Consider the following 26558-nt stretch of genomic DNA (forward strand, 5'->3'; position numbering starts at 1 on the left):
ACTAGCTCCACTGTTACAAGCAAGAACAAATATCTGTTCATTTAAACGCAGAAGAACTATCTCTACTGTTACAAGCAAGAACAAATATCTGTTTATATAAACACAGAAGAACTATCTCTACTGTTACAAGCAAGAACAAATATCTGTTCATAAAAACACAGAAGAACTAGCTCCACTGTTACGTACTGAGGAACTGAGTGCAGACGAGGAATGAAGAAATACAAAAGGACCTCAGGGAAGTATAAAGGGACATTTGGTAACTGAATTATCAAAGGTAAGTATTATATGAGTGAAGAAGTTCAACCAAAAACACCATCTACTACTAGATACAAACGAGGACGGATTACTCACTCTACATTTATTACTACTACTTCTGTGCTGTATGTTACTGCAAGGCCTTTCAGAACGATTAAACCTTTGCTTCCCTAATGTCCTGGTACTTAGAACTTTCGAATGGCTATCTAGCAGTCACGGTTTCGAATTCTGCCTTTGAACGTATACGCCCTTTTCGTTGAAGGAACGTTAGACGTAACTGTCTGTTGTATTCTTTATTCGTAAATAGTACCCTATTGGTTATCGCTTCAAAATTAGGGACAGCTTACGCAGGCAGCTGTCGAGTATCTTTGAACAAAATTAAGTAAACAAAGAATCCCTCAACTCTAATGAAATACCTAATTATTAAATTTTATGAATAAAAGTTTTTATCAAATAATATCTTAACCTTTTTTTTTAAGTCAGCACAAAGTTAGATACGAAAACGTAAAATATTTAGAATTAATTACTAAGAATAAGTTTGGTATGTTTAGGAGAGCAAAAAAACATTTGTAAGTATTTATTGGTTTGTATTAGAGCCCCGTATATAAATAGGTTCTTTTGGATCATCTAGAAATAGAAGCTGTTGATAATTCGTTTCCCACAAGGTAAATATTAATGTTGGCCAACAGAATAATCGGCAAGGTTTTGTAAACAACCACAAATTACACAAAACTGATTCAGACTCACAGTTTAATAGTTAGGAATTTCTTTATTAAAATATAATAAACAATGCACCTTCGAAGTAACCCATTGAAACTGTCGTAGAGGTGGGAGCTACGTACTGCCCATAAAAAACAACAAAATAAGATAACCGGTTTCACCATTGAAACCAGATAGGACTGTTATTTCATGAAACCGGAGAAGATAATTATCTCACGAAACCAGAGGGGCAATCATCTTAGACAATTATCTTATAAAACCAAAAATAAACAACTATATCATGAAACTGGAAAATACAATTATCTCATGAAACCAGAAAATACAATTACCTCATGAAACCGGAAAGACAATTATTTCAAGAAACCAGGAAAGCCAATTATTTCATTAAACCGGAAAAAACATTATTAAACCAATTGCAAAATATCTTGATGTTTATGTTAAAAATATTTTTCATTTTTATTCACGGTTAAGTGCATTTTTCGAATATGAAGTTAATAGATGAGAAACTACCAATATTTGATTCTCTTAGAATTTTGCTTTCCTTTTACTTAGCAACAGGTCAACCTTAAGGATTTTATGACTCAATAAACCTGGTTTTAATACGTGCGGTGAACAGAACACAGAAAGCTTATTGTGTACCTTTGCGTTTAAAACATCCACACAAATTACCTGAACATGCACAGTAAATATATTCACTTACGTTGTCTACTAAATTATCCGTAAAGTTTTCCATGTTGTTTAAAACATCCACACAAATTACCTGAACATGCACAGTAAATATATTCACTTACGTTGTCTACTAAATTATCCGTAAAGTTTTCCATGTTGTATATAAGTCTTTGTTTATATTTTTACCTTAGCAAGTGTCTTATTTTGAAAGTCATTTGTTTATAATATGAATAGCAACAAATACCCTGTTTTTCTCACTTTTCCTCTACTTCTTAAATTAACAACAGTTTGTCTTTACGTTATCTCCAAAAAAATTTTTTTTTTAGAATAGGAAATGTTTATTTGTTTATCTTCAGTTATGTTTGATTAACCTTTATTTCTGGATCGTCTTTTATCTATTTCCTGTAGGGTTGTAGTTCATTTAGTTGTAGTTTATTTACTCTTGGCTTCTGTTTTCGTTTCAGAAACGAGCACTAGATAAAAGCACAAAACAGGAAATAAGACTATTATGCTGCTATATTTAAGCTCAAAGTTACAAATCACAAGTATGGATACCTATTTTTTAGCATTATAAGCCGTCAGACATGCCAATGAGGGGGAAGATCGAAGTTTTCAGTTTTATCTCCTGGTATACTCAGTTATTTTTTCTACGTTTCAAGGAAATAATATTACTTAGTAATTAAACAAACGATTCACTCTCTGACATGATCCGTGAAAGAAAAATCGAGAATCTTCTATAGCTGCGTCAGTAATGAGATTTTAAATCGGTAATAGAACGGAGTTTTGAGCCAAATGTTTGTACTTAAACAAAAATAAGTCAGATCCATTCAACGAGACGCTATACTGTAACTAAAGATTTGTCTTAAATAAAACCAAATTAATTAAATATGTTCTTTAATTTTGTAGGTTGCGCTTTCAAATTATTTAAGTAATTTCTAGTTATTCTGTTGCTATCCACATAATATTTATCTAACATGTTCTTCATCCAAATTCGTAATTGATACTCTTTCTATATGAATCAGTTTTCCATCTCGGTCATTTTTTCATCAGGATCAGATTTTTATTTGGATAGGCTTTTCCAGTTCTATAGTTGGATAACCTACTCTATGTTATCTATTAACATACTTTGTTTACGTCCTTTGTCTTGGATTTCATAGCCATCTTCCAATTATTTGCTCACCTCCTTCTTCCATTTTCATCATTTTCCTCGTGTTCTATTTCAACATATATTTTCCATCTATTACTTACTAATTTTTTCTCTATTCTTTATCGCCTTCTTCAACGTTTTCTTGTGGTCACTTTCTACTTGATCTGGCTCTAACATCATTATAATGGCTCAGTTAAGATATATTACTTTTACCGTTACTTATAACTTCAGTTTTCCTTTTAGCTGTGGACCACTTCCTTTGTAATTCCATTTGAACGTTTTATGTTATTAGTTTATCATTTTTCAGTTACCAAAATATACAAGTACTGGTACACAAAACCTCCGGCGAGACAACCCACGATTGATATACGACCAATTTTACCATAAAATTAGTTATTACAAGAACGTAAACGGTGGCCAGTAAGCACCATTAAGAATTAGTTCGTGATTACCGGTAATTTATAACTATATGTACATAAACAAAATACAATGAAAGCTACTGACGATTTCCTTTAAGATACATGAGTAAAAAGCACGAGGAAAGAAACTAGTATTGTTAGAAACATCGTTACAGTTTTACCTCATATTCGAATTTCCATTAGATTCGGCGTAACTACTATTGTTAGTAACATCGTCTTAGTTTTACTTCCTATTTAAGTTTTACTCGTGTTGGACATAGCTAGTATTTTTAGTAACAAAATTTAAATTTTACTTCATATTCAATTTTTACTCATTTTGGACGTAGCTAGTATTGTTAGTTATATAACTTAAGTTTTACTTCATATTCAGTTTTAATTCATGTTAAGCGTAGCTTGTATTTATAGTAAAAATGTTTTAGCTTTACTTCATATTCCAGTTTTACTCACGCTAAACGTAGCTAACATAGTTAGTAAAATAATTTAAATTTTACGTCATATTCAATTTTTATTCACGTGAAAGTAGCTAGTATTGTTAGTAATATAATTTAAGTTTTACTTCATAATCAATTTTTACTCGTGTTGGACGTAGCTAGTATTGTTAATAATATCGTTTTAGTTTTACTTCATATTCAACTTTTACTCATGTTGGACGTAGCTAGTATTGTTAGTAATATTGTTCAAGTGCTTCTCATGTTGGACGTAGCTAGTATTGTTAGTAATATTGTTCAAGTGTTTCTCATGTTGGACGTGGCTAGTATTGTTAGTAATATCGTTCCAGTTCTACTCATATTAGACGTATCTAGTATTGTTAGTAATATCGTTTTAGTTTTCCTTAATATTCAAATTTTTCTCATGTTAGGCGTAGCTGGTATTGTCAGTAATATAGCTTTAGGTTTACTTCATATTCAAGTTTTACTCATGTTGGACGTAGCTCGTATTGTTAGTAATATCGTTCAAGTGTTTCTCATGTTGGACGTAGCTAGATATTGTCAGTAATATCGTTCAAGTTTTACTCATGTTGGACGTAGCTGGTATTGTTAGTTATATCGTTCCAGTTCCACTCATATTAGACGTATCTAGTATTGTTAGTAATATCGTTTTAGTTTTCCTTAATATTCAAATTTTTCTCATGTTGGGCGTAGCTAGTATTGTCAGTAATATAGCTTTAGTTTTACTTCATATTCAAGTTTTACTCATGTTGGACGTAGCTCGTATTGTTAGTAATATCGTTCAAGTTTTACCCATGTTGGACGTAGCTGGTATTGTTAGTTATATCGTTCCAGTTCTACTCATGTCAGACGTATCTAGTATTGTTAGTAATATCGTTTTAGTTTTCCTTAATATTTAAATTTTTCTCATGTTGGGCGTAGCTGGTATTGTCAGTAATATAGCTTTAATTTTACTTCATATTCAAGTTTTACTCATCTTGGACGTAGCTTGTATTGTTAGTAATATCGTTCAAGTGTTTCTCATGTTAGACGTAGCTAGTATTGTTAGTAATATCGTTCAAGTGTTTCTCATGTTGACGTAGCTAGTATTGTTAGTAATATCGGTCAAGTGTTTCTTATTTTGGACGTACCTAGTATTGCTAGTAATATCATTCAAGTGTTTCTCATGCTGGACGTGGCTAGTATTGTTAGTAATATCGTTCAAGTGTTTCTCATGTTGGACGTAGCTAGTATTGTTAGTAATATCGTTCAAGTTTTACTCATGTCAGACGTAAATAGTATTGTTAGTAATATGGGTTTAATTTTTATTCATGTTGGACGTAGCTAGTATTGTTAATAATATCTTTCAAGTTTTACTCATGTCAGACGTAAATAGTAGTGTTAATAATATGGGTTTAATTTTTACTCATGTTGGACGTATCTAGTATTGTTAGTAATATCGTTTTAGTTTTACTTCATATTCATGTTTTACTCATGTTGAACGTAGCGAGTATTGTTAGTAATATAATTTAAGTTTTACATGTGAAATTGGTATCTAGTTTCCTTTCTTCGTCAAAAGATGTTTTACTGTAAAATTGTGAAATGGTTTCAATAACAATGCTCCCTTCAAGAAAGGAAATACAACATCATATCAGACGACTTTGTACAAATTTTAATGTCGTTTCTAATGTGGACTTACAGAGGAATACAGAATGGTTTTTCCAATATTTACAATAAATATAAGGTTTATAAAAGCAATCTAGACAGAAGTTTTTAATTTAAAGAAAATGTATCTACACCAGAAAGAAACAGCACAAAAGAAAACACTGAGGACGAAAATGTAATAATGTGGAACCACATTGAGGATGGCACGATTATTTTTAACGTGTAACTCAGAAAAATGTGTTAACAAATATATACAAAATAGAGTGTTTGATAATGGTTACACTGACTTTTAAATGTCCGATATCTGGTTTAATAAAGAATACTTCGGGTCACAAAGATCACGTGCTTTGAGACTTCTGAAAACATGGTATAGACTTTCTGGTTCTAGGGCTAGATGGAGAGAAATAAAAGAAAAATATTCTGTGAAAAAAATTAAAAACATACGAATTACTCTTTTACCCTTCCCGTTTTGGGTTAAGTTGAGATAAAACTAGTAAAAGAAACAATTATAATTAGATGTTTTAGGTATTATGTTTTCAGGAGAAGTCTCGAAGACAAAAAAGTATGTTGTAAAAAATTCATTGTGTTAAAGTGAGCATCTACTCATATGTAATATCAAAAATCCAGATGAATAACGTAAGTAATTAACCACTAAGAAAATACATGAATAGCTCTGCAAACACGTGCATTCTCAGTGATGGTCATTGTTTTAAAACAACCTATAATCCCACGAAATTCTTGACCGTTTATGTATTTACAAATATTTATCTACGTACCAAAACTACTGCCCCCCAGTGGCTCAGCGGTATGTATGCGGACTTACAACGCTAAAAATCGAGTTTCGATACCTATGGTGGGAAGAGCACACATAGCCCACTGTGTAGCTTTGTGCTTAATTCAAAACAACAACAACCAAAACTAATGTTACTAAACTTGTGAAGACGTTTACTACCATACTCAAAAAATCAGATATCAATCTCACTATTTAATCAGTAGTAACCGAAAAAACTGTCAACCACACATGAGTTATGTACCACTACAACCTGACTCAGGAACCACACCTATTATTTAGTCAGTAATAACTGAAAAAACTGTTAACCACATATGAGTTATGTACCCCTACAACCTGACTCAGGAACCACACCTATTATTTGGTCAGTAATAACTGAAATAACTGTCAACCACACATGAGTTATGTACCCGTACAACCTGACTCAGGGACCACACCTATTATTTAGTCAGTAATAACTGAAGAAACTGCTAACCACACACGAGTTATGTACCCCTACAACCTGACTTAGGGACCACACCCATTATTTAGTTATTAATAACTGACAAAATTGCTAATCACACATAGGATATGTATCCTTACAGGTCGATTCAGAGACCACATTAATTGTTTAATTGGAAGTAATTCTCTACTATCAACAGACTTCCTGTTGAAGACAGTAAAATAAATAAATGGTAGATTATTTTATTATCTGATGAAATTTTTCTGCATCAAATCCACTCTTTTCCAGAAAAAAGAACCCTTAAGGTTATTAGTGGACTGTATTTTCTCACAATTAACTGTTGTTGTAACAACGTAAATGTGTAGATACCTTCTTATGTATGACGCAGCGAGACAAACTGGTGTAAGCCTTCTGATGTTGGCCCGACATGGCCAAGCGTGTTAAAGCGTTCGACTCGTAATCCGAGGGCCGCGGGTTCGAATCCCGGTTGCACCAAACATGCTCGCTTTCTCAGCCGTCGGGGCATTAAAAGGTGACGGTCAATGCCACTATTCGTTGGTAAAAGAGTAGCCCAAGAGTTGGCGGTGGGTGGTGATGACTAGCTGCCTTCCCTCTAGTCTTACACTGCTAAATTAGGGACGTCTTGCACAGATAGCCCTCGAGTAGCTTTGTGCGAAATTCCAAAACAAGCAAACAAACTTTGCACGAAATTCAAAACAAACAAACCTTCTGATGTTAAACAGTAGACGACACATTTCATGTGTAAAATGTAAAAACAAAACATGTTTATCTATATTTTAAAGTCTTCTGTTAGCAACGATGTAAATAGAAACAGTTTCAAAGTATTTCTCTTTGGAGTGAATCTTGGAGTGATTTATTTTTATTTCTTCATTAAAATCGATCATAAATATAACTCTAGGATAGACAAGAGCACGTGCTATTTTATCAGGCAGAAAATGTGTAGGTAAGTTTGGTGATTGTTTCTGATTATCCATAACCTTACCTTCACTGGGTAGAGAAATGTCAAGGTCATATCTGACCCAAGATCATTCTGAGCTGTACAGGTGTAAATACCAACGTCTTCCCATCTGATGTTTCGTATCAGTAAATCTCCATTATCCAGCACCTGTAATGTCAAAATACATACATCAATATTTTAACCTGAAAATCATGAAGAAGCATGGTTGACCGGGTATTTCTCAAACAAGCAATATTTTATTTGTGAATAACTTCGAATCGGCACTGCTTTTGTTATACCCATACATGTATTGTTCTGTTTTGTGACACTTCGCAGACAAAAAAAAATCATTTAAAAATTAAATAAAAAACAAAGTCGTGAATTACTGAGATACAAAACTCTATGATTTTAATTAAAAACAATCTAACGTTAAAACATATCTACTCGTTAGAAATGTATAAACTTTAAATTGAATCAGAATTACTACAAGTAAAATAGAAGTTTTCTGGAGGATAAACTTGATGAAAACATACAGGCTTTCAGAAGATTAGAATCGCCTGAGTTCGACATCTCAGGCACACCACAAAAAATATTGAAAGACCAAGTTTACCTACAATTTTATTTTCGAAATGGCTAATAGATGGCACTGCGTCATTTGCAAGAAATTTTTCTTGTTAAACATAAGCTACACAATAGGTTCTGCCCACAGCGAGTATCGAAACCCAATTTTTTGTGTTATAAGTTTTCACACTTACCCCTGAACCACCGTAGTCCTGTACATAATGAGATGTTAGCATTAAACTTATAATTAATGTAATTCATTACTGTAAGCATTTTCTTAAAGCAAACCACATCGGGCTATATACTGTGTCCACTGAGAGGAACAGAACCCCTCAGTTTAACACTTTCCAACGTACAGGGGGGATCAATTTATTACTAACATTTTAATAATAAAATAAAAATAAATACATTCATCCAAAGCTAATAAAAATAACATGGTATTCTATGTTTTTTATTTTTTTAATTTCTCGCAAAGCTACATGAGGGCTGTTTGCGCTAGCCGTCCCTAAATTAACAGTGAAAGACTAGATGGAAGGCAGCTAATCATCACCACCAACTGCAAACTCTTGAGCTACTCTTTCACCAACTGTTATTGGGATAAACAGTCCTCTTATAACACCCCGCGACTGAACCGTGAGCATGTTTCGTGGGGCGTGGATTCAAACCCGCAATAATCAGATTTCTAGTCATCAGTGATGTCGAGAAACCCACTTGTTGAGAAATTTATATGCAAAAACGGCTCGTTTGGGTTGAGAAAATATTTTACATAGAAGAGCGAACAACGTTTCGACCTTCTTCGGTCATCGTCAGGTTCACAAAGAAAGAGGTAACTGACCGGAAGCTGACCACATGTTTGAAAGGGGTTGTGTAACTGTGTGTCGAAATGTAGAGGGCGGTATTAGATGTTTGAATCTATAATTTTATTTATTTTATTATATTAATATAGGTATAAAGGCGTTCCTTTATATTGGTTTATTTTGGGTTTAAGTTGTTGTATAAGTAAGGCTTCTTTAATTTTGCGTTTGTTTATGTTTGTTTGTTTATTTAGTATTTGAGTGTTTTCTATGGTTATGTTGTGTTTATTTGAATTGCAGTGTTCGAAAACGTGTGAAGGTGACTTTTTATGTTCTTTGAATCTGGTTTCCATTTTTCTACTTGTTTCTCAATATAGAAGTCGTGGCAGTTATCACATTGTATTTTATAAATAATGTTGGTGTGGTGTTTGTCAGTGTAGTTTTACATAGTATAGACCTCAGTTTTGTGCCTGGTTTTGAATAAATTTGGTATTAACTGGAATGTCATATTTTGTTACTAATTTTTGCCAAATGTTGGTTATTTGTTTGCTGATATCAGGAATATATGGTATACAGCAGTATATGGTTTCGTGATTTTTTGATTCGTGAGATATATTTACTTTAGTTGGTTGATTTTGCTTTCTGTCTAGGTGTGTGCGTATAATGTTTTCTACGGTTTGTGGAGAAAATTTATTGATGTTGATGAAGTATTGTTTTATTTTGTCTAATTCATCGTTAATTTTATCTGGTGAGCATAGTTTTATGGCTGTGTTTATTTGGTTTCTTAGTATGTTGAGTTTTGTTTTGTTTCATGTGCTGAGTCCCAAGGAATGTATAGTCCAGTATGAGTGATTTTTCGGTGGATTTCTGTTTTGAATTGTGTGTCAGTTCTTGTAATTTTGAGGTTAAGAAATGATATTTGATTGCTTTCTTCCTGTTCACATGTGAAGTTAATGTTGGGATGTATAGAGTTAATGTGATTGAAAAAATTAAGTATGTGTTCTGTAGATTTGAATCCACAACCGTGTCATCTACATATCTGTACCAGTATAGTGGTGGATGTAATGCTGTGTTAATTGCTTGTGTTTCCCAGTAACCAGTTAGCAACCCTCATAGAATTCACCACGATAAAGACAAACTTCATATTCAACAACCAAAACTATATACAAACAAATGGCCTAAGCATGGGCAACCCAGTATCACCAGTCCTAGCCAATATTTTTATGACACAAGTTGAAACACAAGCAATTAACACAGCATTACATCCACCACTATACTGGTACAATATGTAGATGACACGGTTGCGGGATTCAAATCTACAGAACACATACTTAATTTTTTCAATCACATTAACTCTATACATCCCAACATTAACTTCACATGTGAACAGGAAGAAAGCAATCAAATATCATTTCTTAACCTCAAAATTACAAGAACTGACACACAATTCAAAACAGAAATCCACCGAAAAATCACCCATACTGGACTATACATTCCTTGGGACTCAGCACATGAAACAAACCAAATAAACACAGCCATAAAACTATGCTCACCAGATAAAATTAACGATGAATTAGACAAAATAAAACAATACTTCATCAACATCAATAAGTTTCCTCCACAAACCGTAGAAAACATTATTAGCACACATCTACACAGAAAGCAAAATCAACCAACAAAAGTAAATATATCTCACGAATCAAAAAATCACGAAACCATATACTGCTGTATACCATATATTCCTGATATCAGCAAACAAATAACCAACATTTGGCAAAAATTAGTAACAAAATATGACATTCCAGTTAATACCAAATTTATTCAAAAACCCGGCACAAAACTGAGGTCTATACTATGTAAAAACTACACTGACAAACACCACACCAACATTATTTATAAAATACAATGTGATAACTGCCACGACTGCTATATTGGAGAAACAAGTAGAAAAATGGAAACCAGATTCAAAGAACATAAAAAGTCACCTTCACACGTTTTCGAACACTGCAAGTCAAATAAACACAACATAATCATAGAAAACACTCAAATACTAAATAAACAAACAAACATAAACAAACGCAAAATTAAAGAAGCCTTACTTATACAACAACTTGAACCCAAAATAAACCAATATAAAGGAACGCCTTTATACCTATATTAATATAATAAAATAAATAAAATTATATATTCAAACATCTAATACCGCCCTCTACATTTCGACACACAGTTACACAACCCATTTCAAACATGTGGTCAGCTTCCGGTCAGTTTCCTCTTTCTTTGTGAACCTGACGATGACCGAAGAAGGTCGAAACGTTGTTCGCTCTTCTATGTAAAATATTTTCTCAACCCAAACGAGCCGTTTTTGCATATAGATTTCTAGTCAAGTGCCCTCTAACCACCTGGTCATGCTTCACCAGTATTCGAACTGTGACAAATAGTTTGGTATTCATTATCTTTGTACAAGAAATGAAAGGTAGTAGTCCATGCTAATAGGCAAAAATAAACTAAACTACAAAGGTATTTTTTTCGTTTTTCTCACCTACACCACTGAAACGTCTCAAAAACGATTTAATGCTAAATGTTGGGTTTCAGTACCCGAGGTGGACTGAGCACAGATAGCCCATTGTGTAGCTTAGACGTTAACCGCCGATAAACAAAACCAACCTTACCATTACTTTATTTAAAATCACGAACACTTACCATGTATTTCTTGTCGTCTTCAAGTGGTCTGTTGTCATCACCACGTGACCATATCACTTCCGGTTTCGGTAGACCGGAACTGCGACAGAACAACTGAACGTCACTTCCTTGTTGTTCGAAACGAAAGCGTGTCCACATGTAAATTCTTGCTGGTAAGCCTGATATAACAGCAAAGGTTTAAACCAGCTATCTTTGTGATTATTAGACTCAAAAGTTAAATTGTCTTCTGCGTTGGTTATGAGTGTTTACTTAAAGAATCAGCACAGATGGATACAAATTAATATTATAGATAATACACAACAGACAGATAAGAAAACGTGTAAGATTATTACACTGTTTATAATAGTTTATGGAACTGGAAGTACAGACAACCACACTGTTTACAACAGTTTATGGAACTGGAAATACAGACGACCACACTGTTTACAAAGGTTTATGGAACTGGAAATACAGACGACCACACTGTTTATAACAGTTTATGGAACTGGAAGTACAGACAACCACACTGTTTACAACAGTTTATGGAACTGGAAATACAGACGACCACACTGTTTACAAAAGTTTATGGAACTGGAAGTACAGACGACCACACTGTTTACAAAGGTTTATGGAACTGGAAATACAGACGACCACACTGTTTATAACAGTTTATGGAACTGGAAGTACAGACAACCACACTGTTTACAACAGTTTATGGAACTGGAAATACAGACGACCACACTGTTTACAAAAGTTTATGGAACTGGAAATACAGACGACCACACTGTTTACAACAGTTTATGGAACTGGAAGTACAGACAACCACACTGTTTACAACAGTTTATGGAACTGGAAATACAGACAACCACACTGTTTACAACAGTTTATGGAACTGGAAATACAGACAACCACACTGTTTACAACAGTTTATGGAACTGGAAGTACAGACAACCACACTGTTTACAATAGTTTATGGAACTGGAAGTACAGACAACCACACTGTTTACAACAGTTTATGGAACTGAAAGTACAGACAACCACACTGTTTACAACAGTTTATGGAACTGAAAGTACAGACAACCACACTGTTTACAACAGTCCATACAACTGTAATTATAAACTATCTCAGTACAAAAGTTCATATAAGTAATTTATCAAATAGTTGTCAAACTAACAAAGTTTTCAACCCACCAAAGCTTCTTTTATTCAGACAGAAAGGTTCCAGATTAACTAGTCGTCTTTCAGAAATGTTCACTCTTGTGTCACTGCTCACTCGGCTGTAAGGGTCTCTGCTACGCACGTGTAAGTACCTTCGTCGCCAGGAGTTAAACAGTCGAGAAACAATCGGGACCATGTTTGGCTAGTTCCAGCCACTGGAAGAATATGAAGGTTTCCATCGTCCGACTGAATACTGCCCAAAGTGTCCTTTTAGGCAAGAAAAACAAGGTGACTGACTGTCATTTGTATTTTATCGAAACTATTTACGAACGACTTTCTCAAGAATCTATTTAATCCTTAATGCGTGATTCGTATCATGCTAGATCTAATATTGCCTGACCAAGTATATATTTCTGAAAGTGCGTATTAAAATAAATATTACAATAAAATGGAGTAAATATTCACAACCTTCAGTTTGCCAAAGAAAAATTAGCTTTAAGGTTGTATTTTAACGAAATTTTGTCGTAAAAAAGTCAAAATTTTTTACCAAAAGCTCAGAATATATTAAATAGTACTACCACAGACACATCTTTATTAATATATGATTTCACTCATGATAAAAATAAAACAAATTTCTAATCTGTAGCTTACACACTTATATCTATTTTTCAGTGTTAAGCCTATATTTTCTGTTTGCAAAAGAGGTAAAACTCACACTATTTAAATTTGTAAACTTGCCTATTTGATAAAAAGAATTTTTGAATCAAATGTACGAAGGAAACAGTAGTTAGTTTGATATTAAATCTACAAGTGTTAGCGAAGTGATAGCATTTATTAACAGCTATTGTAAGTGTTAGCGAAGTAGTGAGATTACTTACAGCTATAGTTAGAGCGAGGGCGCCACTGTATGGAGCAATACGAATAATTTATGAATCCGAAAATTTTACAACTGCGGATTCACAACTTTGGAAACAGGGTTTCAATACTCGTGGGTAGGCAAAGCACAGAGAAACCTTTGTGCTTAATTCCAAACAAACAGTTATAAGCATTATTGTAATGAATATAATGTAGCTTTCTTTTGGTTTTACCATCTTATTTAGCCTAACTGTGAATGGTTAATTTTTTTTTAATATTGTTCCTTTGATTATATTTACCGATTGCTAACCCAGAACACACCAACGTTTCTTCACTTTTCTATATAACAGAAATATGCATATCAGATCACATGACAGACCACAAAACATTTCACGTATCTGGTCACATTAAACGTCACGCTGCAGCTTGTACTGGTAAAATCGCGCGCATGCTATAAATCACGAGAAGAATTATGCACACAGCATGACATACAAGCTTCAAAAGGAAGAAACAAATATATTTATTACTCTTAAATTTCGTTTTATTTACTTTAAATGGCACACCTTCAGGGACCCTGCAGAAGTACATCTAGTACATATTTGAATAAAAGAATGCATTTGCAGCAGTGGTGCACAAACTTTTTGAGTCAGGGGCCACAAACAGACTTCTCGTAACCGTTGGGGACCACAAAAAAGTGAAGATTAAAATCGTCCCACAGTTGTTTCACACAAGATGGACATCTCATTTAAGAACACACAAATAACGATTACATCAAAGAGTTTGCACATTATTCTAAGAGATGTTATGATACGTCAACTGTCACAAAGTCAGTGCGATGGATGATGCTGCATGTCATCTACGAGCTTAGAAATGTCCGACTTGATGTTTTACATTGAAAGATGCAAGACTGCTTCCAAATGACCATCAGTCAGCTGATTGCGAGTGTTGTTTGCGTTCAGTTTCACACGCGAGAAAGCCTGTTTGCAGCAGTACATGCTGCCAAACATGCTGGTGTGGACAAGTACGTTCTCTTTCAGATTAGCAAATGTATCAGGCAACGTTTTGCAGAAATCAAGGAAACTGTTTTCTCGGAAAATAGCACGCAGTTCATCAGATACCTGGAGATCAATGAGTTCGAGCTGATATTCTGCCGACAAGTCATCCACTGACACACTGAACGGATCAGCAAAAAGTTTCATCAAACCGTCACGAAACCGTGAGTTGAAGGATTGAATCAAGGTATCTAACTTCCTACCCTAAACCTGTGTGTCAATGTCCTGATTCTTCTGTATCTGTGACTGAAAAGTGGGAAAGTGCACGAAGTTGCCTGATGCTGCTTGCTGCCAGAACAACTGCAACTTTGTCCTGAAAGCTGAGACGTGATTTACAAGCTGACAGACAAGCTGATTTTTTCCTTGCAACTTCAAATTCAGATCATTCCAGTGTTGTGTCATGTCGACCAGAAAGGTGAAATCAGCTTGCCATGCTGGATCAGTCAGGAAATCACTTCAGTGTCTTTGTTCTTGCTTCTGAGAAATTCTATCACCTCATCAATCAACTCCCAGAATCTTCTGAGCATCTTCCTTCGACTCAGCCAGTGTACTTCACAGTGATACACAAGGTCACCAAAGTCTAAATCAATTTCTTCAATAAATCTTCGAAACTGAAGGTGATTGAGCTTTCGTGATTTGATGGAATTAATGGTTTTCGTGACTAATGCCATCAATGCCTGAAAACCAAGTTCTTTACTGCACAGGTTCTGTTGGTGAATAATGCAGTGCAACTTCATCAACTGTCTGTTCTGCTTTCCTTGATGCTTCATCAACAGTGTTACCAGCCTGCTACTTTCTCCGGTCATGGCGAGCGCTCCATCAGTTGTCACACTTACCAGTTTCGTGAAATCCAATGAAACACTACTACACAGTCGTACTGTCTCCTCGAATAGAGCAGATCCAGTTGTGTGACCCTTCATGGAACACATGCCGATTTGTTCCTCTGTGATATCAAACCATGACGACACACCACGAACAAAAACTAGTAGCTGTGCTGTTGAACTGATGTCAGTCGACTCATCTGCTGCCAAAGAGAAGTAGGCAAAGTTGGCTGTTTTATTTGTAAGCTGCCTTGTCACGTCTCTTGAGAGATGTGAAATTCTTCGTTGAACTGTCATATGATTCAAAGCCACCATCTGTAGCTTGCGAACTGCTTCTGGACACAACTTTTCCGATGCAGTAATCATACATTGCTTGACAAAATCACCATCAGTGAACGGTCGGCCAGATTTCGCTATCATCAACGTAATATCATAACTGACCTCCCATGCTGCACTTAAATCTGCTGACTGCTTTGAGAAAATGTTCTGCTGGTGATTCAGCGACCGCCGCAGAGATTCAATTTGAGCTATTCGTTCATCACAGACAACATTGTGGAAATCTTTATGCTTCGACTCAAAATGACGTTTTATATTGGAAAGCTTCGCCACTGCTACTGTCGAATGACACAGCAGACAATTCACATTCTTCTGTTGTTGAACAAAACAGTATTGTGCAGTCCAATCATCATGAAGCTGCTGATTTTCGTCGTCAACTTTTCTTTTACGATTAGCTGCCATTCTTGTTACAAAATAATGTCAAAATAGGGCTCGTAGGTAAATCTCGAAGAACAATTGGAACACGTGAGATTTCGTAATGATGAAAATATTACGTCATTGCACCAATGATTAAATGCCTATGTGTTAACGAGATTTCCTTATTAAATTTTCTTTATTGCGCGACACAAATATGGAACCATCCAGTATCTAATCTAATGCATATTCTTCTATAGTGCTTAATCTTCGTGCAGGCACGAACTCTTAGCGCGCGAACTCTCTATGTTTGACTTTCCCATTGGACATCGCGAGCCGGACTTTGTGCACCACTAATTTACAGTTTCGGTCTCTTATTGTAGGTAGAATATAGATAACTGATTATCTCTTAATTGTTTTGCGACTTTGAAATGTTTTACACGTCAACGGTTTCATCTCATATCCAACTTACTCATTGATTTGTTTGTTTGTTCGTCTAGCTGCGAAACCTGTTAGCTAGTGATCTTATTGTATAGTGTGGCGTACTCTTTTGGTACGCACGTTTAGCTGCAAAACCTATTATTAGCTAATGATTTTATTGTAGGCATTATGTAGCTCGGATTTCTCACCTGTATTATCCTGTTTCCATCTTTTAACCAGTGGATAGTTGGAGGCGGGTTTCCTATAGCCTGACAAGACAAGACGTTATGGTCGAAAGGTGACACCGACATGACACTAGCGGTAGTTTTGGCTAAACGTAAGTGATGCCTCAAGAGGGGATTGTCGTCTTTATAAAACAAACATAATTCATTAGTAAATCCTTTCATATCTTAAGTTGAAGATAACAATTAGACTATATACAATCGATAAATTATCTTATCCTATTAATTCAACATTCCGTTCACAGTAATTAGCTAACTTTACTTATAATAAGCGAATCATTATTAAAAGTACAAGAATAATTAGAAAATCGAAGACATGTTTTAACCTCACTAGAAGATAATTACTAGTTTTATAACTTTTAGTAGAGAAATAGAAGGGTAAGTAAATGCTAAACATAATTTATGTATACACTTATGTTGAGTTAAGGTATCGACTCTTAATCTGAGCGTAGCGGGTTCAAATCTCCGTCACACCAAACATGCTCGTCCTTTCAGCTGTGGAGGCGTTATAACGTGATGGTCGATCCCCCGATGCGTTGGTAAAAGAGTAGCTCAAGAGTTGGCCTTCCCTCTACTTTTACACTACTAAATTAAGGATGGCTAGCTCAGACAGACCTCGTATAAGGTAGGCTAGCTCAGACAGACCTCGTATAAGGATGGCTAGCTCAAACAGACCTCGTATAAGGATGGCTAGCTCAGACAGACATCGTATAAAGATGGCTAGCTCAGACAGACCTCGTATAAAGATGGCTAGCTCAGACAGACCTCGTGTAAGGATAGCTAGCTCAGACAGACCTCGTACAGCTTTGCGCGAAATAAAAAAAAAACATTTTATGTGATATATTTTACGTCATCAATAAATATGTTATTACTGATTTAATCATCTTGTTAGATGATTCGAGAAGTCTTAATACAAAACGATAAGAAGAACAACTTATAACACATGCACTTTCAAAACATGGTCCTTCTTTCTTTAGAGGTCCACATTTGGAAAGCGTTCAGATTATAGAGTTTGTAACGTTATATATTATTTTTATAACGTTATCAGTACACAGTGGTAATGACATTCTAAACAGTATGATAAAATATCCACACGAGTATCCAAATAAAACTGATATCTTCCACATAAATATAATCTACACTGATATTCAGATAACACCGTATCCTGAACTACATACGTTTTGAGAACAGTTCTTATATGCACATCAGCGTAGCCTATATAGAAATTTCTTCGTATTTATAAAATACAATGAAACATTTGCAAAAATAATTTGTTTGTTTTTTATTTTCGCGCAAAGCTACTCTAGGGCTATCTATGCTAGCCGTCCCTACTTTAGCAGTGTAAGACTAGAGGGAAGGCAACTAGTCATCACCACCCACTGCCAACTCTTGAGCTACTCTCTTAACAACGAATAGTGGGATTGACCGTCACATAATAACGCTCCCAAGGTTGAAAGGGCGAGCATGTTTGGTGCGATAGGGATTCGAACCCGCGACCCTCATATTACGAGTCGAACGCCTTAACCTACCTGGCCATGCCGGGTCTGAAAATAATTTAAAAGCTATACGAAAAATAATGACAAACTGATTCCCAATGCCATCTGGTGTACGACTGAGTAGTTCGTTGTCCTCACCAATGTTCCTAGTCTCTGTAGATTAAAAAATGAATGAATAGCGCAGCAAAACTAAATCAATAAAATGAACTACGGGAGAAGACGTACAACACACATGAACTGGACTGTACGAGCGACCAATATATTAACAATAAACATCGTAGTTTTATAAAGGTTTCTGTAGTAGAGTAGACCTTTCTTCGTTTTGTTTGGTTGTCGTGTTTTTATATACTCGGTAAAAATAGTTCAAATTCTAGGTCGATCCATGAAAAGAAAGCATTTTATTACTTCAACTAAAATAAAGAAGCTTCACATGTTATATTCGCTTGTAGGCCTAACTCACATATGAAGCAACCACTTTCTTATATAACACTACTACTTCAGAATTTTTTTCCTTGAAAACACAGTGTGTATGGCACTGAAATAACTGAAACAGGCTCGGTAATTAACCAATTAATTATTATTCTAACGGTTGTTTTTAAATTATTCAAAAGCCCCCCGCAACTCTTACTTAGAGAAATTTTGAGACGTCACGCCCTCAAGGAGACACAAACTAAGGCTCTCTCTAGCGACTAATACGAATGTCTAAGTTAAAACAGCATACAATAGCAAAAAACGACATCGTGTTCGACTAGTACTAAAGTTACCATCAATCCTCTAAAAAGACGAGTGATGAATACCAGTTAAACTAAACAAATTGTCTGTAATAAAGCTCAACAAATAAACGAGGTAAAATAATTCACACAATTAAACAAAATAATGACGGACAGATTGGAATGTTAGAACTTAAATTAGTAAATCTGGAAAATTATCTAGCGTAATAAGAAACATGTTAACACCTAGTTGGGTCAGTATGAATAGCATTCAACAGTTAAAGGAAATCCGTGCTACAGTACGAATGTGAAAATTGGAAGCCAATAAAAATAACGGAAACAAAACTTATTACGTCAACACCTGTGTGTATGTGTGAAACTTATTACGTCAACACCTGTGTGTATGTGTGAAACTTATTACGTCAACACCTGTGGGTATGTGTGAAACTTATTACGTCAACACATGTAGGTATGTGTGAAACTTATTACGTCAACACCTATGGGTACGTGTGAAACTTATTACGAAAATCAGTTAGTCGAGGATACAGAGTAATAGCAAAAGAAAACAATGCAACAAAGAAGACGTTATGTTGCAACTAACAAAGACCAAGCAGACGTTTCCAAAGAAAAGATTTTCTTAACCCTAATCGGGTAATATAAAGAAGGAAAGCCAAACATTACTGCCTAGCGTTGAGCAGTAGAGGCAGAAGTGAATAAACCTGGCACGCGACAACTACATGACGAAGGTGGGTTGAGACCTCATGTTTCATTTCAGAAACATCGAACTAAGTAGGTAACATTTAGTAAGTATCATAGATATAATAAATAAGCAATATAAAAGGATTACGTAAGCGACATAGTTAGGTTAAGTAAGCAGTATAGAAGAATGAAGTAACATAGGTAGATTTAATAAGCAATATAGGAGAATTACATAAGCAACATACGGGGATTAAGTAAGCAACATATGTAGATTACGTAAATAACAGGTGAAATAAGAAGACAATATAGGAGGGTTAAGAAAGTAACATAGGTCGATTAAGTTAGTAGCTAAATGATTAAAATTACCTCAGAATTTTTTTTTACAATAATATCTAAGTAGAATGATAAATATGGTAATAGTTACAGGTATCGGGAAGACAGGTGACATGAATGATATTTAAAATATTTTCCAGGTAGTCCAGAAGATATTTACAGATATCACACAGAATTTATGTAAAGGTAACTAGATATGATAAAGAATATGGGCGTATATGAATGTATATATACATAAAGGTACTCCGGTGACGTAAGAAAACATATTAAAATATCTAGAAAAATCGGAAAACATATATGCAAATTTATCAAAGTAGCATAGGCATACAATATCCTCGACTCCTATGAGTGTGTTAGGTTTTGGTTTTCTACAACAACCATACTAATATTCAATTTATAGCAGATCACATAAAACAATTGCAACTATTATCAAGGCTAAAGTAGAATTTTATGAAATTAATTTACTTATTATTAAATGAAAGTTCAATTTGATATTTATAGATACCACTAGTAATAGTGTTTTGTAACTCTCGACGTTCTATGTTTACAAATTATTATTTAAGATATTGCTGAATTATATTATTACGTTTATTTAAGTATGCAGCAAGAATAAAATAATTTATTTAACTGATTTGATCCAGTCTGTATAAAAAGTAAACTATATTAGTAAAACATTAAATAAATCATACCGATTTTTGCGCCTTCTTGCAACACAGGTTCTGCCTGAAGAAAGAAAAATACTAGTGACATCTAGTGAGAATAAACATTAATGTTAAGCTGATTTTTAAACAATTAAAAACTACGTGATTCAACCCGTAATTTTATTCCAAAGAATATAAAGTGTGCATATATTTTATACATGTTAGCCTAATATTTTAGTCCAAATGTGATATTACAGCCTTCTTTATTTTTATTGAAAATTCCTGTTAGTTTCTGAAAGGGGGGGCGTCCGATTTAAGTACATGCAAATATTTTCATTCTCTGCAAGTTATTCTTCGCTGTTCTTGATGGTGAACTTTGGGACTTACATCGCTAAAATCTAGGATTCTACTCCATGTGGTGAACGAAACAAATAGCTCAATGTGGCTTTATTTTACAACAAACAAACAATACTGTTCATCTAATTATGCGTAGAAATAACAACGAATTATGTCGCATAGGTTGTTTCAAAATATCGTGCCTCGAGCACCAGTGGGCTTGTTTGCAGGTTCGAGTCCATGAAACACCAAACTTGCTCTCGCTTGCAACCGTGGGAGCTTTATAATGATCGATCAATCCCACTATTCAGTAGAAGAGTAGCCTAAGAGCTAGCGGTGGGTGGTGATGACAAACTTCCTTCCTTCTAGTTTTTTCACTACTAAATTAGGGCCGATTAGCCCAGATTGCCCAACTCGAATGGCTTTGCGAGAAATTTAAACTTTTAAACTTATGATTAAATCTTACTTCATTTACTACAGTGGGCTTATGATTATATCTTATTTGACATTAATAACCTGTTTGTGTTACATAACTTAATTGTTGTCCTGTAGGTACAGTTTTTACTTATCTGTAAATATCCTATATAATTGTAGATAGAAGCACTTATTTGTCTAATTCCTTTTCTCTAGGCCCGGCATGGCCAGGTGGTTAACGCACTCAACTCGTAATCCAAAGATGGCAGGTTCGAATCCCCGTCACACCAAACATGCTTGCTCTTTCAGCCGTGGGGGCGTTATAATGTGACGATCAATCTCACTATTCGTTTATAAAAGAGTAGCTCAAAAGTTGGCGGTGGGTGGTGATGACTAGATGGTTTCCCTCTAGTCTTACCCTGCTAAATTAGAAACGGTTAGCGATGATAGCTCTCGTGTAGTTTTGCGTGAAATTAAAAACAAACCTTTTCCGTGTTTCTACTTGTTTAGAATACAGCAATAGAGGGCGCCACAATATTGTAGATGAAACTATTTTGTAGTTGCTAAGCGCAAATTACACAATGAACTATCTGTGCTCTGCACATAATAGGTATCGAAATCCAATTTATAGTGTCGTACATCTGCTGACTTTCTGCTGAACCATAACGTCTGAAGGCAAGGCTATTGTGATTATATTTTACGTCTAATGGATAGTAGATATTTCAGAGATGTATTTAAACAGGTGCATATTTTAAAATATAACCTGAAAGAGTTTTGCAAATAAACGTGTTTCTTTTCTTAGTAGAATAAAAATTCGTTTCTGAACAACTTTAATAACACGAGTTTCATAGTTCAATTCTGTAATGGTTCTAAATTTCGTGAAAATGAATTAGAAACAGACATTTAAAAGCAGATATTTATGCGCAAAATGTTTTACAAAATTTTATTTGTTCTTTTGTCGCTTTTTAATTATTATTACAGAACTTGTATACAAGTGGCTCACTCTACCACCGATATATATATTCCTGGTAATTGAAGAGCTCCGTACATTACTGTCTAATTCATTTGCCTCGAGAAAAACTTATTGTGTTTATAAAAATGTGCTCTAGAAACCCATTAGGTTAGTAACGAATTACACGACTTTCTAACTTTGAGGGTAAGTGATTCTTAAAATAGCCTTTAAACGTTAAAAAAAAAACAATATATATATATAAACACTTTTACTTACCCTCGAATCACGACGTACCCCTAGAGGCTGCACGTGCCGACTAAGAGCCAATGAAAGAAGAGAAAATATGGTCATCAAACTAAACGTTTGCTGGTCCATTTTCGGAAGCTTTCTCCGATTTCACGTCAACCTACGCACTGAACTTTTACTATTGGAAGAGAAGTTTGAATATTGCATTAACAGAGTATTAAAAATCAAACGAAATGTAAGACGTTTTCCTTCCGATTTACTTTGCGCTTTGTAACTTTGGTTATGAAGGTAAAACGTTTTAATTTAAAACTGTTTGTATTACGGTGTATTATCTAAGATACATTATCGTATCTTGTGAAGGGGGTCTAATGGCATCTCTCCCTTAAGATAGTGTCTGGCATACATTATCATTTGTGGTTAGAGGAAATCTAATGGTATGTATCCTTTAATCTACTGTCAAAGATACATTATCATATCTTGTAATGGGATCTAATAGTATCTCTCCTTTAATCTACTGTCAAAGATACATTATCATATCTTGTAATGGGATCTAATAGTATCTCTCCTTTAATCTACTGTCAAAGATACATTATCATATCTTGTAATGGGATCTAATGGTATGTATCCTTTAAGCTAGTGTCAAAGATACATTATCATATCTTGTGGGGAAAGTCTAATTGAAACACCTATACTTCTGCCTCAAGAGTATTTTTAAGCTCATCCAACATTGTGGCAAAGTAAGTTTCAATGTACATATCTCACACGAACATATTTTAAATGTCTTGAAAATAATTATTTCTACCTCAGAATCCTTTAAATTACAAAAAAAAATATCACTTTTTGTGAAAGCAGAAATGTCTAAACAAAATATAACTCAGCTAGGCCTAAAAATAAAATTCGTAAACAACTAGCAACACTAGTCATACAGGTAGAAAACCTTAGTTACATATTGAATCGTAATATAGATCCATTCTGTGGTGTACCATTGGAAATGATTAGATTAGTATAAAAACAAAACGTTGACACTTAATCATCAAATCAGCTTAATTATACTTTCAAGAGACTCCGAGAAAGGTCAGAATAAGTGACGGTATTGTTTTCACTGTATTCATGAGTCTTCCGTAATAGCTAATAATGGCAAACTTCGCGGTTCGATGTCTTCAGTAAACAAAGTACAGCGCAATTTCGCACTGAAACAAATTTATTAATTTCAAACTCAAACATGTGAAAATAGGGCGTTCTACAACCACCCTACAACGTACAAATCTTTTACATACATATGTAATTATATTTTCTAACGAATAATAATAATAAAACCAAAGGCTTTTCTGCCAAACAATTGTTGGTAGACAAACTTTGAGAAAATATGGAAAACAAATATATATATATATTCAACTGCATATTCTAATATAATCAGTTTAGTCCAACTCAAAATTCAAAATAGTCTCACTGTAAACTGATTCGTTGTTTTTTTGCAGGGAGTTCCATTCCAAATCACATACTGTGAGCTTTTCTTCACTTATATTTGTTTTGTTTGTTCTTAAGTGCAATGATGGCCCGGCATGGCCAGGTGGTTAAGGCATTTGACTCGTAATCCGAGAGTCGCCGGTTCGAATCCCCGTCACATCAAACATGCTCGCCCTTTCAGCCGTGTGGACGTTATAATGTTACTGTCAATCCCACTATTCGTTGGTAAAAGAGTAGCCCAAGAGTTGGTGGTGGATGGTGATGACTAGCTGCCTTCCCTCTAGTCTTACACTGCTAAATTAGGGACGGCTAGCGCAGATAGCCCTCGTGAATCTTTGCGAGAAATTCAAAACAAACAAGCGCAGTGATACACAATCTGTTCTGTGCCTACCATTGGTATCGAAACTCGATTTTAGCATCATAAGCCTTCAGACTTACCGCAGAGCCAATAGAACATTGAGTGGAGGGGATCTTTTTTTTTGAAGTTGACTCAACTATTTGAAGATTCTTGGTTTTAGTAACGTAATAACGTTGATAAAAAAAAACTTTATATGTGTAAAATTATAACAGGGTATAAATTTCTTGAAATTTGATTAAAATAACGTTGGTATGTATGATTTAAATACCAATCATTGTTCGCAATATAAATGTGGGTGGGTGTTATAAAGAACACTCGGAAACGGCCAGTGTTCACTTACCCCCACTGACCACACTGCAATATAGATGATGTGAACCAATCGAATCCAACACCAATTACCTTTTCACGGTTTAGACGGTTCAAACATACCATAAATACCCCATAGTTTGATTCGACTGTTTTAGACTTTCCACAGAGAGCCACAAAAGAGTATAGTAGAGGGCACAGTAGAGGAAGGCCACCTTCGCCAACTCTTGGACTACTTCTATCTGGCTGAGAATTTGCGGTCACTCTTATAGAGTTTTTAAGTTATTCGTGTTTTGACCTTTACGAAGTCAACAAATTACATTCTGTTTTTCGAAATCCCTTTAACAAATAAAAAAAAAAATATTTGATTTCATCTCCATGCAAAGAGTCACCTTCTCAAAGGAACTGGTTTTTCCATCGACAAATAAAATTAGCAACACAGTCTCACATCTTGGTTTAGTATCAAGCCCATATGAACTGTTTTCTTACCTTAAGTTTTTCCAACGTAATGTACCAATACATAACAAGAAAGCAACGAGTATTAGCACCTCACTTCTTAATTGACAAGAATCTTAAAGAAGAAACTGTAGTGGAGTTATTGGCGTTCTTAAAGTGTCAGCCACTGATGAAAGTCAATTTACAAACTTACAGTCGTTTGTCTGGCCTTCGGATTTTAACTAGCGTGTGGCAAAAGAAACACAGCCAAGCTGTGCCAACAAGCCGTCATCCCCCCTTAACTTATTCGTCGCTTTCTTCATACTAGTGTTACTCCGCCTGTTTTGTAAACTGTTCTTCATACTAGTGTTACTCCGCATGTTTTGTAAACTGTTAACAGCAAACTCCACTGATACAGAAGGATGAAAGAAAAAACAAAAAGACGTAAAAGGATATCCCTACATAAATATATTAACGTAATATTTGTGCAAAAACATCAGTGGTAAACGTACTTCTAGATTCCTCCACCAATATAATATTACTTTATGTTTACACGCCAATATGTCTATTGTTACCTAAATAAAACAGTGCAATGCCTCAACTTAATCACGCCATAACTTTTGTTGTCAAGCGATATGCTAATATCAATAGCCCTCAACAACTACTGCGTTCTGTTGTATCATGGCTGGCCTGAAGAAAACTCGTCCTACATAAAGGTCTCATCAATACTGGACATAGTAGTTATATGGTCATTATTCACTCTTATTTAGTTTCATTCAGTTATTACTAACAGCTTAATATAATCAACACTGAAATAACTTCCAATACCTTGTATGCAAATATCAAAACCTATAATAATAACATGATATGTTCTCGACAATAAATTTTTTGTTTCATCGTAAATTTGTGACTTCTTTTATAACTCAGAAAAATCAAATAAGACTTTAGTAAAACAGTGTATCTCGTTAACTGGTGTAGAACTTTGGTTTAAAACTCACGTTTGTCTCTAAGGGTACTGCTTTGGTTAAGTACGTTATCCTGTCGTACAGTGTACGGCTATACGGAAGTATTTTATCTTGAACAACAGTTCAGGATAAATCTTTGGTTAAGTATTTTATATTATCGTTCAAGATAACTCTTTGGTTAACTATTTTATATTGTTGTCCAAGATAACTCATTGGTTAACGATTTTATAGTGTCGTCCAACGTAACTCTTTAGGTAACTATTTTATATTGTCGTCCAAGGTAACTCTTTGGTTAACGATTTTATATTGTTGTCCAAGATAACTCTTTGGTTAACTATTTTATATTGTCGTCCAAGATACCTCTTTGCTTAACTATTTTATATTGTCGTCCAAGATAACTCTTTGGTTAAGTATTATATATTGTCGTCCAAG

General features: G+C 34.7%; 1 pseudogene across 1 annotated transcript; it reads right to left on the minus strand.

Annotated features, from left to right (window-relative positions):
• Positions 1-5289: 5289 nt before the first annotated feature.
• LOC143223705 (zwei Ig domain protein zig-2-like) lies at positions 5290-25468 on the minus strand (annotated as a pseudogene). Its single transcript, XR_013013055.1, has 8 exons — positions 25216-25468; positions 22626-22773; positions 20696-20729; positions 16736-16893; positions 12722-12955; positions 11552-11709; positions 7539-7661; positions 5290-5693 (listed from the first exon to the last, which is right to left on the minus strand). The product of XR_013013055.1 is annotated as a zwei Ig domain protein zig-2-like (transcript).
• Positions 25469-26558: the final 1090 nt, after the last annotated feature.

This window comes from Tachypleus tridentatus, chromosome 8 (genome assembly GCF_004210375.1).
Source record: "Tachypleus tridentatus isolate NWPU-2018 chromosome 8, ASM421037v1, whole genome shotgun sequence".
Lineage (NCBI taxonomy): Eukaryota > Metazoa > Arthropoda > Merostomata > Xiphosura > Limulidae > Tachypleus > Tachypleus tridentatus.